The sequence below is a fragment of the Anas platyrhynchos genome, chromosome 3 (assembly GCF_047663525.1).
Source record: "Anas platyrhynchos isolate ZD024472 breed Pekin duck chromosome 3, IASCAAS_PekinDuck_T2T, whole genome shotgun sequence".
In the NCBI taxonomy this organism is placed as follows: domain Eukaryota; kingdom Metazoa; phylum Chordata; class Aves; order Anseriformes; family Anatidae; genus Anas; species Anas platyrhynchos.
The window spans coordinates 16,578,958-16,597,761 of record NC_092589.1 but is presented as its reverse complement, the minus strand read 5'-3'; the positions used below and the strand labels follow the sequence as shown (position 1 = coordinate 16,597,761).

Sequence of the window (18,804 nt, the reverse complement as noted above, 5' to 3'; positions counted from 1 at the left end):
AGAAACACAGCAACACACAGTAAAAGAAAGATGTAATAAATTATCTAATGTCTGGCACAGACATGACATCACCTTCTATGAAGCAAGTTCTTCAAGCACCAGTATCCCTATGTACGTCTTTCACATGCACTGGAAGAACCAAGATGAAAAGAGGGCAAGCAACATCTGCATACATGCTGGAGAATATGATCCCTCACAAAGGCAGGGCAGCCTTGGGATTTATTGTTAAATCCTAAAAGGTTTTCCCCTTCATATTTTCTTAATTCAAGGCATTTCTGCCTAGATATATCAGGATTGGTCACTTTCCACCTCTCATTAGATAACTCATTTGCCAATAATATTCAGTATCCTTGGTCCAGTTATACACTAAAAATAAAGGTTTATGCTGTCAGTTTGGATCCTGCATTCAAGACAAATAGGCAAACGAATACATTGTATCTCCATACTTCCCAAAACTTCATAAAACATTTCTCCATTTGTTTCCCCTGGTTTTACCACTGGTTGGCTGGCAGTAAGCAGATCTGTGTGTGATGACTTATTTCCATTACAATGGGAAGAGAGCTATTCTTGGTAATCACCATATTACAGTGTAACTGGGCTCTAAAAAAAACCCACTTGTTTCTCTTGTGAGACAGAACAGAATAACCCCCAGCTGTGGTTAGTCCACTAATGTTGTGGATAGCTGTGTATAGCCCTGCTGTCCGGTCTGGACTTACTTATAATTGCTCTCCATCACCTCCAGCAACCTTTTCCAGGGAGGAGCAAGCGGATGGGGAAAATCTGCCTGAAGACATTTCCAGCAGAAGTGAAGGAGCTTCTTGGAGGGAGGTGGAACTAAGTGACTCTCTGCTGGGAGTAACTGTCTTGAGAAAAGCAATTATGGGAATGGGAAAGTCTAATAGGTCTGAGAAAATAAAATGAATGCATCAATTTGGGAATGTTTAGCTTCAGGGAATGGCTGGAACAACTTAGAGTAAAAAGGGAGGGAGGGCAAGATCCAGACTCATGCTTTCAAAGTTTGTTTCTCATACAGTTCATCAATAGTTTGGTCTACCAAGCCATGAAAATGTGTTTCTGTCTTAAAATGTCCCAGAAACACTAAAGCAAAGCAGCATTACATACTGCAATAACTGGTATATCTATTTCTCTCTTACACAATTTGGTTAGGGATTTGACACAGCATACTTTAAAAAAATATTTGTCATCAGTGATCGATTAAGCCCTCTATCTGCAACAAGCTAATGAGAATTTTGGAAAATTATGCCAGTTACCAGCTACAGAGAACTATTGACAGCAAAGATTATACCCTAAGGTGTATTCACATATATATCACATGTTGTTTGGATTAGACAGCACAACAGGAACAATTTACAGAGACATCATGGTACCAAGCCCAGATTATTTCATTTTCCAAGACATAATCATGGAGAGGGTTAGCCTTTTCCCACAAATGTAAACAGAAAACCTTTCACTAATTTTTATAAAAAAATAGGATTGGTCCTTAAAACATTGTAATATTCAGGAAAATAAAATTACCTTGTTTATGGTCATAAGCCATAATACTATGGATCTCAGCAGCCACAAAAGATCCAAAATAGAAATGAAGACTGGGAGATTTGTGCCAGGGAAAGTAAAGAAAGGGGGGAAGCAGAGCAGACAACCACAGATACAGTAACACAAAGCTGGCAGCAAGACGTGCATATAATGAGGCTGGGGAAAATGGTCTTTTGTTTGCCAAGTGCATGTACAGAGCAGGAAGAAAACCTCTGAAGCAAACTGCTATTTATCCTCCCTTGCTCCACAGAGGAATTGCTGCTCTACAGTCATGTATCACACAGAGACAAGGTGTTAAGTCTAAGCCAAAACGTTAGGAAAAGCAAGGGGCTGGCGGAATAGAGGCCAAAAATGCTGCATGGGGTGGTATGCCCTCTGAGCAGCCACCCCTTTGGAGCCAGCACGGAGCACTGCAGAAAGGGCTGCTGCAGGGATGCCGACAGATACTGCACCTGTCACTCTCTTGTGAGACCATGCGTCCTCCTCTGCACCCTGCCACCAGCAGACAGAGGGACAACAACAGCCTCTTCTTAGAGAGAGGACCTACCAAGCCCAGATAGCTTATGCCACCAGGCAATGTTTAATCCTGCTTTTACTTTTGAATGGATGCTGCTTTGATTGCAGAATTACCTCGTGAGTAGGTTGAGAGGGTAGGAAAGAAAGCAGAACGCACGAAACTATTCACCTTTACCCAGTGCAGGAATCTACCCAGAAGGTTAAATTCTGTATTTGAATCAATCTGCTGGAAGCAGAAGAGCCCCCCACCCTCTTGATAAAAAATAGCTACGTCTGAGGTGGTTCTGGCTGTACTTATCCCAGACATAGGTTTGTACTTGTTCTGTGAGGCAATCTCAGTTATGAATACTTCAGGCACATCTCTGGGGAGTATCAAGTACTAACTTGGTCCTAAAGTAATTAAAATCTACTATGCAATTCTATTATTCCATTATTAAATGAAATTGTCTTTTAATTATGCATCCAACCAGCCACTAGGTCTGACACATGCTCCATTCTGTTAACAAAAAATAATACAAAATTAAAACATCTTCTGGTCACAGAGATCCTCCATTGGTCTTTCATTGTGAAGCTTTGTCTAGTAGCTTCCACATCTTTGCTCAAAAACAACATTTCCATTGCACTTGTTCGTCTTGATTTAAACTGACTGAATTGCTTTTAATCTCTTTGTGGGATGTGACTGTGTGAAATAGTTTATGACCACATAAGGATGAAAGAGAAGTTGGTCATCCCTGGTTTACAGCTGAGGGGATGGCAGCAACAAATCTTTACATCTCTGGTGGTATATAAAAGCATGGGAAGATTTGCAGCCCGCTCCATGCTGCTTAGTGTTTTCCATCTCTCTGCTGCATTGGAAGGATGGTAAGCAGAGAACTCTGAAATGGCAGGTGGGCTCTGGAATGGAGTAAGACTTCTCTTGTCTACTTGGTCTATTGCCTCTGGAAGAACTAGATGATCTTGGGCTAGCCTGGCACCTGCTGATGTCTCTCAAGAGGAATATGGTTGAGGAAATAGTACAGATCTTCAACAAGTTTATTACTCAGTTCATCTGCTTCTACTATTCATATGGATATTATAATAATATTTGTGTGTTATCTTATTCCTAGAGAGAACACTTTCTTTCTTTACCCTAGCTGCAACATTATTTCCATAGTAGCATTATTATTTAGACCATCTCAGCAGACACTGTTATATAATTTTGTCATTAAAAATGCCATCAAACCACACGGGCATTTATATAACAAGAGGGTACATGGAAATTCCAACCTTACAGACGCGTTATACAGGCTCATAATGCCACTTCAGCAGCTCACAGATGCAACCTCCAACATCTATCTATCACATGGATCTTAGTGCAGTCCAAATTATTTCACTATGAAGACAGTGTGCACAAATAGCCTACAAAGAAAACATATTTGTTCACTTACAAAGAAGAGTTCCATGAATTTCAGTAGCTACTTTCCATATTTCCTTTTTTCCTTCTTCTTCCTCTTTTTCCTCTTTTTTTTTTTTTGCCAGTTTCAATGAGTTTAGAAATTAGTACATATGTATATTATGAAGTGGCACGCTTTTGCTGAATTTCACTCCTGAGAGATGACCTCATTACTTAGAGAATGCCTCAGTGTCTTCCGTCCAGATGGCGTGCGTTTGTCTGACATGAGGGCGGATATAACTCACACAGATGCCCAGGACTTTAAAGACAGAGTGGGTGGGAGAGTCAAACCAAGCACTTGCTGCTTTTTGGCAGGAAGGTGCAGTTGAAATAAATGCTCAACATCTGAGTTTCCTTACCTTTATAAAAATACTCAATTAGAAATGTAGACATTTTCAAAATGAATAGAAAAAGGAGATCACAATGGAGAATAAAAAAAAAAACAACAAAAAAAAAACAACTATTAAGTAAGGGCTTACGGAAAATTCTGGGACATCCTCACTAAGATTCAAATACACAACTTCACTGACATAGTTCAGGTTTCTTTGTTCTTCTGTTATGAAAGATGGGCACAGCTCTCTCTGTTTTACCATATCATTGTGAAAGTGTAGAAATTAATGGAAGAACACATGCATGGACAAGAATTCTAACTTTTAAATAAATTTCAAATAAATAAATTTCAATCTGAGGTTCTTGTCAAGGCAGCAGTAGAAATTGTAATCAGCAACACATTTTTGATCTTACCCTTTCAAGGGGTCATTTCTGATCATACTCAAGATTTGAGTATAGGACTGCCACTAAATTCAATCTATATCAAAAGAAACAATCTGTCTAATTTGACGATAAACATGTTATGTACCAGCAGAAATGGGTCTATATTAAATTACGTAGCAGATGCACAACATCAACTTTCCTTAGTTTTCCAACCATCATCAGTGGATGCTGTGTCTCATAACTTTTAAAATAACAAAAGCGCTTAAAAAACAGCAATACTCAAAAGTATACAAATGTCCTTACTCTTGCAGAGTTATTTGAGTTTTTGTGTATTATTTCTCTTTTTGAAAACATGCAGAAACTGCAAAGGATTGTTAAATAATTATTAGAATTATAAAATTAGAATTAAAATGATAGCTTTACAAAAAATATAAAGTTGTAGAAGCATAGAATCAAGCCCAGACTATAAACATCAGATTACATTTATTAAATAACAATGATTATCAAACCCAGGAGAAGAAACTGCCCACATAAATACAATGTTGTGTTAAATAATCCACATAGTAGAGTCTACATTCATTTTTTAAGAATAATAATAATAATAAAAAAGGGAGATTCTATCATGCTTTTAATTTGTGCTAAAATTTGGTTGAGCAGCCATTATAGCCATAAATGACAATAGAACAGCCTAATGATACTAATGAAATATAAAAATTAAAACAATTTTAGCTGTTGAGCTCTGGTTTGACATTCAGATAAATACATTGAAATGATACATCAGTGAAAAATCTGCAGAAAACAAATAAATTAATGTATATAATTCTTTTCCTTGTCATTTTCTAAGCCAGTTACATAAAATGTACCAAAAATCACTGACTACCCAAGATAATAGTTTTGATTTGATATTTGAAATATCCCTTATTTCTTTTGGCCTGTACATCTTAAATAACTTCATTTAGTGGGAACTGACCTTGCAAGACAATTCAGAAATTTGTTATATAATGGCCACAGTACTGGAATCTGCAGCAACTCTCATTTAAATCCAGGATAAAACCATCACTGTCTTCACTAGGAAGCAGAGCTAGTAAAAATGTTTCCCAGACAGAAACTTCACCAAAACCCACAGGTTTGGAGAAAATGAAAGTACAACTTGGAAGAAATTAAACCGATCACATATTTACTTTCATTTTGTGAAACAGTTTGACTTAAAAAGGGGAGGAAGGGCATGTAAAAAAGTTTAAAAGAATTTTCATTCTTAAAAAATCAAAATGTTTCATAGCTATATTTGAAAGGAACATTTCAATATATTATTCCAAAACAGGTTCAGTTTGAAATCTAAATGAATTTTAAAACTACTACTGGAATTGAATAGAGAAAAAAAAAAAAAAAAAAGATTCACTTTAATTAAATATATCCAAGTATCAATACACAAAAAAAATATTATTTTTCTAGTTCTCCCAGAGTGTTCAAAATTCCTTTGATTTGACAGCTGAGTTATAATATCCACATTTGTTGGGCTTTAAGATATTTTTCAGTGACGTTTTGAAGAATGTGGTTTTTGCCCTTACTCCACTTCCAAAAAAAATAGACTGCTAAATGATGGAACAATTTTATTTGATACTAAATAATGCACTGCATAAATGCAAAAGTATGGAGAAAAGTAACATTAAAAATGGGTATTGCTGATGAATCAGGTGCTGACTGCACCTGAACATAAAAAGAAAAAAAAAAAAAAAGATCATAAATACTAATTTATAATTATTTATTTTAAAGTGTACTACTTGAAATAGATTTATTGTTTTTCTTTTTATCTTGATCCATTAACAGCATAGCTGAGGCTAACATATCCATGCACAAACCTTTCTAGCGGGAAACATTTTATATTTTTTTCAGTCTTTTTTCCTCCTACAAAGAGAGTTAACATTGTTTGAAAATTTGTTGAGGCAGCCCTAATTTTGCTGGGGATCCAAAGAAAAATGTGTTTTATTAAGCTAAAGTCAAGGGTTTAAATGTTCAGCTGAAGAGCAATATGTTTATGTACTTGTAGAAGTTATCTTTGACTCTGACATCTATTTTTCTGTATTTAAAATGTGGGTAAGGATCCTGACTTTTCCCATAATGAGATATTTCACAAGTAACTCTAGACCATCAAGCTCTGTTCCCTCTGCTTGAGCCCTTCTTCTCCTTTTATAAAACTCATTCTGATTGACTGTCAGCTATCAGGCATACAATCGAATACGATTGTATGCCTGACAGACACCTTCCAAATATTTATTCCGAGCTATAGAAAAAGATCTGTTAATTTTACCAAAACAAAGGGAGACATATGATCTCTTATTTAACTGCTAAGCTTTGCTTCCTCTGCTCCCTAAGAGGTCAACACACAAAATGTACACTCCCTCTACTATCCAAAAGAAAAAAATTGAACAACCAACTTTTCTGCAAACTGGCTTAAACAATTATATGCTTTTCGTTTGTAAATATCTGTCACAGAATCACAGAATCACAGAATTTCTAGGTTGGAAGAGACCTCAAGATCATCGAGTCCAACCTCTAACCTAACACTAACAGTCCCCACTAAACCATATCCCTAAGCTCTACATCTAAACGTCTTTTGAAGACTTCCAGGGATGGTGACTCCACCACCTCCCTGGGCAGCCTGTTCCAATGCCTCACAGAAGCTCTTCCTAACATCTAACCTAAAACTCCCCTGGCGCAACTTTAGCCCATTCCCCCTCATCCTGTCACCAGGCACGTGGGAGAACAGGCCAACCCCCACCTCTCTACAGCCTCCTTTAAGGTATCTGTAGAGAGCGATAAGGTCACTTTTGTTTATTTTATATATATATATATTACTTATTTAGAATCTGTATTAAAAATACCTGTTTCACCCAAGTCTTTAGAGCTCTTACACACAAAGCATCTAAGCCCATGCGTCTTTATCAACACACAAAAATTCCCCAGGGTACATGAGCTAACAACTCACACTGCAGTGCTTCCCCCAAACAAATATCAATTCCTATAACACTTTTCCCTATTCTGTTTCTCACAAAAGGAACCCTTACATCATGCTTTGCTCTGAAAGCTAAAAAATAGAGGGGGAAAAAAGCTGTTTAAAGCATAAAAATGTACTTTAAAGTTCATTATAGAAAGATCCATAAGTGTTTTTATATTACTAGGCACTGGGAATCCAGATTCAGCATCTCAGTTGACTAGAGATGGTCACAGAGAGAAAGAGAAAAGAAATGCCTTAGGTTTGAAATGACAAAACCATAATTTTACACATTAGTTGACCATCTGGAGACCATCAATGAACCAAGCAGAGTATTGGAACCATGCTCCAGCCAAGAAATACACCTGATACATTAACTCTACGTATGCCTTTTACAAAGCAGAAAGGTCTCGCCTCAGGGAAAAAAAAAAAAAAAAAAGAAGAAAAAAAAAAGAGCAATGAAAATGAATTAGCATGATAAGGAAGGGAAGAACTTTAAAGTTTTCCTCAAGAATATCAGCTTAATCAAAAAAATAAATAGTTTATACTTGGAAAATACTTCTCTAAGGAACACAAACTGTTATCTGTGATGCAAAAATGCTCTCAAATCCCCAAAGACCTTGAAACATTTATCTTCACAATAGGCTGCCCTGTGTGTCTGAAGGGGACCTATCTTTGAAATTTTTATTTTTTTTTTTTGTATGTCACAAAAGCAAGGAACAGATGAATTATATCAGAGTAAAAGGCTTGAGAAAGGTTGGAAGAAAATGATGCACAGGGTTAGGCAAGCAGTGACAGAAGATGTTATCAACATACGGTGAGGTTGGAACAATATTAGCATTTTTTTTTCAATTCAGAAGTTTCAGAAACATTATCTAGGAGAAGCTGAGCACATAAGTCTTTACTCCAACATGCATATACAAAATGCTGTATATGGCCTGATGACACTAAAGACATGATAGAAAATATGAATCACTGGAGAAAGGACTCAAGTCATCTTCTCATCTTCAAGATGATGACTAACCTGTATAGTAAAACAACTTAAAAAAAAAAAAAAAAAAAAAAAAAGGGACTACTACTATATTTTTTATTATCTTTTAGACAAAGATATAAACTCAAAACAACATAATGATGACCTTGAAAGAAGTAATTAAATGATGCTTGTTAAAAATTCTGGATAGAGAGTCAGAAGTGGCAGCCACCCTACAGAAGGGCTAATGTCAACCTTCCCAGGCAGCCAAATGTTCATGCTCTGCTTGGCTAAATGTGGGCACACCACTTCAGAGTATTCTGGACTTTGCCTCAAAAGCAGATATAAAAGTTTAAGTGATAGCTAGGATTTTATGTAATATGTGATGGGATCTCTGATACTTTCAAAGTGGAAGATTCCTTCTGAGGTTTTGAACAGGAAAACTGCATATGTGTTGAATTTGAGTCACTGCAGTGATTCAGATAAACCATTCAAGCAAAGGGTTGCAAGACTTTTCAGTTTACAGCCACCGACTTCACTGTGAAACATTTTTTGTATCTGGTATTTTAACTGGTAACTTCTCTTCCAGTGAAAACATTTAGGTTTTTTTTGTTGTTTTTTTTTTCTCTTCTGATGACACTGATCAAAGCTCTTTCCTTCTGTGACCCTCAGAGACTTTTAGTCACCACAGTCAGCTCTGTTTTCTACCTTGCTTTTTACTTTAATCTTACCTGGAGTCACTCAGAAATAATGCAGTGTTTACAATAATGTGCTGAAGCTTTTCAAGTCCATCTGATGAAACATTAATAATTCATAATAATATAATAAATCATTTATGTTTCTGCAGAAGGATTTATCACACTGTCTTGCTTGAATCTCTTCTCTTTCGAGGTCCTATTTGTCATACACAAATACCGCTGGCAGAACTCAATTGGAAAATATGTTTCTGCCAGTCAAACCTTAGGAGGTGTGAGTACTCCCTGATGGCAGAATCGTTTTTGTAGGGTATATTCTGCACAATTACAAAATTTATTGAGGGACATTTCTTGAAATTAAAAACCTGAAGAAAGATTGAAAATTCAATAACATAACTATACGTGTATAAAATGGTCTTCTAACTATGGAAGAAAGGCATATGCAGAAGACATAGATTGCAGCTAGAAATTTATGCCCTTTCTTAAAATTTGTATTTAGAGTCATAACAAAGATTCCATGACTTCCTATAAAGAAAACTGGATTGGCCCTGCTGTTGTCAAAATAATATGTTAGATGAAGTAGTGGTTTATTGCTGAAGAACTTTACATCACTATTAGGACAAACAAACAAAAAAATCTAGACCACCTCTCCAAAAACAGTACATTCATGGTATAGCACCCCTCATGTGAGACATAAGACTGGTTTACAGAATTCCTGAGCAAATATAGGACCTACTGTTCTCACAGGGGGTTGCAGCTCTTTGCTTCTGACAGCAAGACTCTCATGGATTTTATTTCAGGTGTTCTGTTAAACATAGACAGTAGAAAATGGTGTTCGTGGTCAGGCAATGCTTTTCTTTTTATCATCTTAATATATTAAATCAGACCCCAGTATTTCCATAATGGTGACTGCTTTGACCTTGACCCAAACTCTAACCTTGTGAGCACAATATAGATTCCCATTAAGTCTACAGGAGCTGCTTAACTGGCAGCAGCATTTGAACCAATTACTGTACTATGAAAGAAGACAGACAACTCCCATGGCTGTTCAACTAAAATAGAAATACTGAAATTCTCTCACCAGTCTTCCTTAGCTGAATGGGATTCAGCAAAACGGGACCTTAGTTCAAATGACTTTTCTTTAAACTGTTAGCTAGAGCATACTTGTTATCATTACTGTTCTGCAAGACCATGCTTTCTTTAAAGGAACTCTTGTTACTTCGCCTCCACTTTTGTAAGCTCATATTCTTCAATCTCAGTTTGTCTCTGAGGCCTATCTTTCTTATTGTGGGAAAAATCAATAGTGCCTGCATTTTGCCTAGACATGGTGGCAATTTCCCCCAATAAACTCATAGTAAATTAGGTATTCCTGCCTTCACTGCAGAAGTGACAGCAAAGTGTATAGTGAAAGTCCACTGGAATCTCCAGAATCTGTATCTGAAGGTTGAAGGTCTTTCTCAGGGATGGACTAAACTAACATCTGAAGAAATTTTTCTTAACTTTGTTCTCATACTAGGTAACCTTGTCTGACTCTTTGGTATCATGTCTTTCCTCTGGGATCCTCCTTTCATTTAGCACCATGCTCACAGGAAGTTAACTAGCTCCTCAAAAAGAGTTGAGTACTCGAAGACAGATCTGGCAGGCAAGAGGAATGAAGCACTGAAAATTTCAACAAATCTCCAGGAGCTGCAATAACACTGAATGCTCAGCACATTGTCATCTTGTCTGTCATCCCTAGGTCAGTAATAGAAATCAATTTCTATGTGAAACTATCAGAACCTGGAGAGCTAGAATATTGCTGCAGGTGCTCGATGTCCTTTTTTTGAAAGCCCTCTCATGCCAATTTTTAACAATCAGGGGAGTTTCTCAGTTCTGCACATAAGGTATGACTTTTTTTTTCTTTTTTTTTTGTGCACAATATGAGAATTCAATTACTGTGGGACCTATTCAAAGAACAGAGCTCGAAAGCTTCAGCATAAATTCAAGTGGCGTTCAAGATGGATAATTCACTTCAGTCACTAACATCTGCATATCCAAAATACTGTACTATCCAGCAGAGCAATCAAGCCCTTCTGCATAAACTCAGCAGGGCTGCTCTCCAGTCAGCTGGCTAAAAGGTCAGATGTTAAACTGATTTCACAATGTCACAGAAAAGCTTAGAAACTAGGAAAAAAAAAAAAAGCCTTATTCAGACTATGTCAAGGATTAGAATAGTACATCATTTCAAAAGAATTAGTAACAGCATAAGCAATAAAATACAGCAAACATCTTTGCTAATTCTTATGGTATTGGTAAGTAATACTATATTAAGTCTGTTATTTCAGCTTATGGAATATTCAAAAGTATGTCTTTGATTTTATCCTACTCAGTTTGAAAACAAAAATGAGAAGTGCTGAGCATGTAAGATTTTTGTGACACATTTATTTTAGTGAACTGAGAAATACAAGAAAACTTACATTTTTGTTTTGATGCATAATCTTGTTTCTTCCTGCCTCTAATGTAAAAATTAAATAGCTGAAGTGCTTGAACATCTTAGGAATATACATGGAAATCCCAGAACTACTTTGGTCATTCTGCACTGCTGCAGATGTTAGCATTGAATTGTCTTTTGATTTTAAACCAATTAACCCAACCATACATGAAGAATGAAGTTATAGCCAGATAATTTGGCCCATTTAAAGAGCTATAAAAACATAACAGCATCCCTGAAACAGATTTAGCTACATCATTGTGAATACATCACAACAGCAGCTGAAAACCATTTGGTTCCGTCCTGTGAACATGTAATACAAAACTAAAGGTGATTGAGCCTCATCTCAAGAGTGGTAAATTGACTCCACTGAAAAAAAAAAAAAAAAAATTAGAGCTCAGCCCGTACTCTGAAAAGCTCACTTTTTGATTGACAGCATTATTATGTGTTCACAGATAGTAGTAGTAGATAGTAGTATGTGTTACTCCAGGTTTATGTCTTAATATATTCTCTTCATCCACATATGTACAGTATCATTTGAGCTACCCATAGTTATGTATTTTAGCTTCCATCAGTATAAAGATCTAAGGCATCCCTTACTGTTCACAGAAAGCTGTTTTGATATTTATACAGATGGTACATCCTTAACCGGGTCTGCTAGATCCATTGCATATATTTTCTATATAGGCAGAAATGTTAGTTCATTGTCAAGTTTTCAATTCCAAGCACTGTAAAACAGTTACTGTAATTGTCCATAATCCTTCAAATCAGAGTACTGTGGGCACCAGCAGACCCCAGTTTAGCAATGAAATAATGTTATGGAGCTGTCTTTAATTAAACACCAGAGAAGTCAACTGAGGATTCTAGGTACTTGAAAGTACTATTCATGATATTTAGTATGCTTCCTTTTTAGTTCATTTTTAATGAAAATTGACATCTATCTGCCTTCCCACACGACATCAAACTTTGAATTAAATGTGAGGATGAGAAAAAGGCAAAGATGTATGAATAAGGCAGTTAGAACAAAAGTTTATCCATCATGTGGCATTGGACATATCTTTTCTTTCTGTATACGCAACAAAAAAAAATTAAGGAAATGCTTGATTAGAGGCATGGATCTGGGTAAAGGATAACATGCTAATCCTGAAACAAGCACTTTTTTCATAGCCTTTTTTTTTTTCCCCCCCAGTAAAAGCAACAGACTGTTATATGAAAGGTCCTTCACGCCTGTAAGCAACACTCTATCTTTTTTTGGTTCAAAGGGAATTAATGGATATTTTCAATATCCTAAGCATGATTTTTCCTTATATATTTTGCTTTTGAACAAGTATGAAATACTTTGAATATAATTCTGTCCTATTTGCTTCTCAAATGCTGGGCAATAGAAATTACATGTAATTCTAAGGAAAGTTCGATCACTGTTTTATGCTTTTTTCTCATGTTTTATTTCATTGCATATATTCTTTCTGTAATCAGAGAAAATGGAGGCTAAGTGGAAGCACTTTTGTTGTTGTTGTTGTTTGTTTTGTTTTGTTTTTTGTTTGTTTGTTTGTTTAGTATTCCTCTTTCATGATTGGGAGTATGGCAAATGCTTTAGAAGAAAGAAAGAAAGAAAAATCTACTACTGGGCTACCATAGCATTGTGTTTACTTAGATATATTCAGTGGCGATTTACTCTTAGGCATCATTTATGTACAAAAGTGTTTGACTACTGGACAACAGAGAGAGCTCATTGATCAAATTTACTTTTGGCTCTGCAGACAATTGCAATACAGCACAACTTCCATTTACCTCCCCCAGGGGTCAGGTACATGCAGAATGACCCACTTTCATCCTCAAAGATCATCCAAACTACATAACAGATACTGAAAACACTCTTTATGACAAGCTCTTCTTAGCCACTGTATTATGCAAACATATAGTCAACAAATGCAAAATCTTTCATTTTTATATACGCCAAGATGTAGTTGCTGCTATTAATTTTATTGTATTTTAGTTCTTCTTTCCAGTAGAGTTAATACTGCAAAAAAAATAATACCAAAAATACATATAATTCTACTAGAGTTGAATGTTCAGCAAAACAGTATTTGTCCAGCTTATTTTTCCACTGAATGCCTTTAGAAAGTATGAATAAATGTTTTTTCCAGCTTAACCTTATGTAATGCACTGAATAACTTAATCATTGAAAGATGTTCAAATAGTGACTGTTACTATTCGTTATTCCAATATGTTAAGGTAGGGGGGTAGCAGATACTGTAACAATAGCCGTTACTGTTCACAGAACAGTAAATTCAAATGGTTTGCAGTAGGCATTTGTTTTTATTTAATATTGCTACAGATATTTGTTCACTTGAACATCCATTAGAAGAATTTCACTGATATTAGTATAAATGGTAGTGGTTATATTCATCCAGCATACTATATACCTAGCACACAGCATTGATTGACTTAGTCATTTTGGTGCTGTAATGCTTGTTCAAACAGTGAAAGATAGCTAGACTACAAAGGCATTTATTTATTTGGCAACTTCAAGGAGCAGCAAAATGTAATAGTGACCTCAGCTCCATTGACACTCTCAAATAGCAAATTTCTAAAAATAAGATTTCAAAACCTACCATGGTTTTGTCTTGTACATGTTATTGCTTCAAGATAAAGAGAGTTGTGCTTCTGCAGATTTCAAGCTTTGCTTACCTACAAAGTTAAGAGCAAAATTTGTTAACTGCATGCAAAAAAGGCAATGAATTAAGCTTTGTTGATTAGTTTTTGATCTAATGCATTCTGCATTGTCAAAAGGAGGTGGACTTTGCAGGAAAAAAATATAAATAATGCATAATAACTTCAGAAAAGTAAGAATGGATATCCTCTCAATAATCTCTGATATAACCATTCGCTGATATGTCAGAAACAATGCCATAATAACACGAATTTCCCTGCTTTCCATCTCAGAGATGGAAGCAGAACTTCAAAAGATTTGGCTAGGTTTGTGCCTTTTTTCTTAACTTAAAAATCTACCAATCTTTAGTCTAATCAAAGCCAATAGATGAATGCCATCAAGGCTTTTTTTCTAGTACTTCTTCTAGTACTTTTCTTTTCAGCTTGGAATTATAGAGATAATACTCCTTATTTAGTAAGTGAAGCTAGAGTTATGTTAATAATTGATTTTTCAGTTTGTTAAATTAGCAAAGCAAATCAAACCTCCAACTTGAAATGTAAATACCTTCCTTGACAGAAACAACTCTTCCCTCCTGGTACTTCCATCTCTCTCACTCCCTTCCAAGTATTTTAAGTTTAATGAAACAATTCATATTGCTTTGCTTTATAATTTTTATGTGGTCATAGTAATTTTTTTCTCAAATTCCAATAATGAAAAATACTTTAGTTATGTGTATATATATATATGTATAAAATATTCCAGGGTAATTTTTCACCTTTGTGTTTTTTTTCTACTCTTTCTGTTCTGATAACTTGTTTTAGTTTTGGACAGAAATGGTCACTGAACTCAGCATGATTTACAGATAGTTCTACACAATCTAAAAGCTGTAAATAATTTACGAGGTTTAAAAAAAAATAAAAAAAATAGCAGCTTTATGAAGCTTTTTCACAGCCCTTTGATTACTGCTAGGCAAAACAAGGAAGAGGTGAGAAAACTGAAACGTTATTATTTTATAAACAAAAGGGCAATTCTGCTCAATTTATAATGAAGAGATTGAGATTTCCAGTTCATTTGGGTCCTTCTATCTTTTAAAATGATGTCACCCCAGAATCAGTAAATGTTTCTTTCTAGAAAAATGACCTTTATGCTAGCAGACATAGTTTACATAATAACAATAGGTTACATATATTATTTACTGATCCCTCATCACCCTAAGGAAAACCAGTAGACCGTTTGCAGTTTACCGTAAATTAAAAGCAATCCTTGGAGTTCATGTCAATAAAAGTGTAGTTCCTGAACAGAGACACTTTTTGGATAAGGCAACTAGAAAATACGTTACCAATTCAAACATAGACAGGATATGGTATTTGATGTGTCATGATGAACTTGCTCTCCTGCTTTAGAGATATTGGATGACATATTTGTTGGAGACATTTTTACTCTCCTCTTTGAAAAAATGCCAGTAGCTCTTCAGCAAAGCACTGAAGCATAAGATGACGTCTGGGCAGCATGGCATGCTATGGTCAAGGGAAAAGTCCCATTAAGCAATTATATTAATTATAAATTGCCTTTAAGAGGCACATGCTTGTACAGCAGATAATGTTCTTGCCAAAAAGATGGTACAAAGATGGTACAAATGGCTAATCCTTCCAAAACTACTGGATAGGCTTAGCAAGTTGATGTGTTAATTCTTCATTAGAATATTTCTACTAGAATATTTCTAGTAATTTGATTTGAGTTCAATAAACTACCTATATCTTGGAGGTTGTCATTTAACACTTGCATTAAATAACACACATGTAACTATAGTTTTAAGACAGGGTTAATTACATCAGAAGAAAACAGTTGATCGTGTTATGCAGCATTATTGACACAAAGTTGTGATGCTTTTGCTTGACTCAATAACAGATAAGCGCATATATTCACTTGAAGCAACGTATGTTGTCTATATGAATTCCCAGCATGCATGCCTATTTTTCAGTTTTAACAAAGACATGGGTTTTCTTTTCCAAACATGCCAAAACTAATTTAGGAATTTAGGAACTCAGTTTTCAAGGACAGACAGTTAAATGAGCTTTCAGACTAACTTGTGGGTTCACTCAAACACAGTTTACTTAAGGGTGCTGACATCCCTAGGTCCCGCTAGCTGCTTAGTGTAGGTGTTTGGGTCTGCAAATTAGGCTCTGGCTGTAATTCAATACCTTGCAATTCACAAATGACAGATGAGTTTGGTCTTCTAGCTGAAAAGCTCATAGAGTGACATTAATAAAAATAAAAAAAACGTTTGTTACTTAGACAACATGTCCTGGAACATATTTCCAAGTGTCATCAGAGAGACAAGGAGACTGATAATGAGGACAATTTGTTTGTCACTAATCATCGTAAACACCAGAAAAGATAAAAATTAAAAAATAAATAAATGGAAAGCTGATGATCTGAGACTGATTTCTGTATTCTATTTTGGCCTCTGCTTTAGCTAGTTTTATTATTATTATTATTAAGGATTCACTTAGTGGTGGGTGTGTTTGAACAGCAAGTATGTTTAGAATCTTGATCGCTTGTGAAAGGAGTCCATCTTGGTACTTTGAGACTATTTAAGCAGGAAACAGTAGAACACATTTCATAGGAAACATTTCTGGTCTAGCAAACAGACATGACCTTTCCCAACAGATGGCTTTAGAATAAAAGCAGAACCCCAGGATGTGGGGCTATGTACTTAGCATACACCCAGAAGACCTGGATGAAAGTATTATCTGTCAGAGTGAGACTTTCTAACAGCTCAGAGCATTAATTCCATTATTTTATTCAAAGGCATGTGCCCAATGTCTAATGTTCTGCAACAAATAAGAGAATGTGTTTAGCAGTCTATACTGCTAAACACATGCCAACCGTGAACAATGGAATATATGCCAACCGTGAGGACACACAAAATGTTGAAGACCCCATGTCACTCTTCCCAGCCCAAGTATTCTGGAATCAAACAGCGGGACTTTTTGTTTTCTGAAAAGAGGTTTCTTTTATTACCACACAAACTTAGACCGCTGATTTGTCTTCCACTGCTAAGCGATTCACAAAAAAAAAAAAAATCAGCAAACACTCTATTATGACCCTACACAGAAGAAACGCTTGCTTTGTAGCTGCAAATTTTCTTTAAAAAAAATGGTCAGCTCTCCTGTCTTTCACAACTCAGCAAATGGCTGACTTGCACATCAGTTCTTATAAGCAATATCAAAATAGACCCTGACACCACAGAATGGTACTGTATGTATTTGGTAATTTTGGAGATCTTAAGCATGTTTATATTGATATTTTCTGAGTCCATATATAATGAAATATATTATGAAATATATTGGCATCTATAATGAAACATATTCCTGATCATATTATTCAAAGAATCATATTATTCAGAGATTGTTTTGTGTCTGTAAATTTGTCTGCTATAGATAAGATATACCTTGGAGTTCTCACTTTTTCATTTCATTCCTGTAATCCAAACATCAGAATCACATTTCCACAAGCACTGCTGGTCATGAACCATATAAACATCTATCACAAGAATACCGTCTATTTTTGTACATTTTAATCACAAATTGGTGGACAGAACAAACTAGTCAATGGATGCCAGTAGAAACAATCACTAAAGTATCAGCCTTACCAGGGCACCTCAACATTAGTTAAAATACCACCTAATATGGAACACAATACTCAAATAAAGGAACAATGCAATGCTATGTAATTGTTTTAAGGAAGCACAAGATAGAAATTCAGTACTCTTCAGCTGGGAGGAGGGATCAGGGGATACTACAGTACTTTTTTAATATACAACATAAGTTCAGAGTAAAATACCACCAAGTATTCTTTAGAGATGGCAGTCCCTCCTGGTAAAAGAGCCCAGGTGGCAATGTTTTCTGGTGGTGCTGATGAGAGCTAATACAAGAAAACTGATTGTGAATTATGCAAAAGAACTGAAAGTTGTAAAGAATATTGCATAGATGATTAAAATAAAACCCAGAAAAAATATGATTGCAAACACATTGAGAATTTGAACTGCTGGTTCAACCTACATGTGAGAATACCCAGTGCAGAGGCTGATCTCTAGTGAAAATGCTGCAAATCATATACAAATTAGAATGAATATTTATCAAATGTTTTAATTAAAAATATCAAGCTGTTAGATTCTGCTGAAAAAAATAAAAAATCAAAGGAGACAACAACCGTGAAGCTGAAACAGTGTAGCGGAACAAAAACTCAGCTGGAACCCCCATCAGCAGCCAAGGAAAAAAATACCTCATGAACATCCCACAGCCTTAATTCAATAATACTCAGAAAGCCTGTGCATCCCAAAGGACGCATGTTGCTTGAAGATGGAATTCATTAATGCTCATGCTCAAAAATCGATACAGGAAATTCACTGAACCCAAAAGCATATGCCATGAGTCAAATTATCATCATAGATTGCTGTTTTCATATTTTTGCTTTCTTTTGTCAAACCCAAATAAGCCATCTCAAGGCAAACAGCTTTTGTTCTTGGAAAGCTCAACATTAAATTAGATATAAAAAGACATAAAACTTATCAAAAAACTCCTTGATGCTGCATGTGCTAAACTCTTTCTGCTAGGCAGCTGGAATAGAGAACAGACACTTGTACAGCATGACCCTGTCTGCTGCGGTTGACAGTTTGGATCATACTTCCTCTCCAAAGAGAGGATTTTACCAAGCTACATGCAACTTCATACAGTTATCAAATAAAGCAAAAGTGAAAACAGAACATGGGTTACAACTTCTGTGGCACAGGAAAATCCAATAAA

At 35.6% G+C, this 18,804-nt stretch overlaps 1 long non-coding RNA gene across 3 annotated transcripts in view; it reads right to left on the bottom strand.

Annotated features, from left to right (window-relative positions):
* LOC106014739 (uncharacterized) overlaps window positions 1–18,804 on the bottom strand; it is a 254,942-nt gene that overhangs the window by 140,418 nt on the left and 95,720 nt on the right. For all 3 annotated transcript variants that reach the window (XR_005264916.2, XR_002398865.4, XR_005264914.2), the window contains one exon: window positions 13,959–14,034. This is a non-coding gene — a long non-coding RNA (uncharacterized lncRNA). The remainder of the gene's footprint in view (window positions 1–13,958; window positions 14,035–18,804) is intronic.